The sequence below is a fragment of the Morone saxatilis genome, unplaced genomic scaffold (assembly GCF_004916995.1).
Source record: "Morone saxatilis isolate NCDOM2014 unplaced genomic scaffold, NCSU_SB_2.0 Contig21, whole genome shotgun sequence".
NCBI lineage: Eukaryota > Metazoa > Chordata > Actinopteri > Moronidae > Morone > Morone saxatilis.
Window position 1 is genome coordinate 21,401,825 of NW_023339774.1, and position 292 is coordinate 21,402,116.

Below are 292 nucleotides of genomic sequence, written 5' to 3' on the forward strand. Positions count from 1 at the left end.
AGTGCTGCAGACCTACAGATGTTGTTCTCCAGATGTAAGAAAACGTGTGTTTGTTTCCAACACACGTCACATCATCATCATTTTTACATTTCCTTCAGTGAAAATGTAAATTGTGATGTGAAAACGACTTTATCAGCCAGAGTTACAGCAAAAAACGGAGCATTATAACCTTCATTCAGGATTAGTTTAATCAGAGTGTCACAGTGAATTAATCAACACCACAGAAACTGATTTCTCTTCATCCGACGTCCTCTGTCTGTCCAACAGCGTGGGAGAAGCAGTGATTTTTAAG

General features: G+C 39.0%; 1 protein-coding gene across 1 annotated transcript in view; it reads left to right on the forward strand.

Annotated features, from left to right (window-relative positions):
- nudcd3 (NudC domain containing 3) overlaps positions 1-292 on the forward strand; it is a 4,306-nt gene that overhangs the window by 1,085 nt on the left and 2,929 nt on the right. The gene's annotated exons all lie outside the window — the stretch shown is intronic.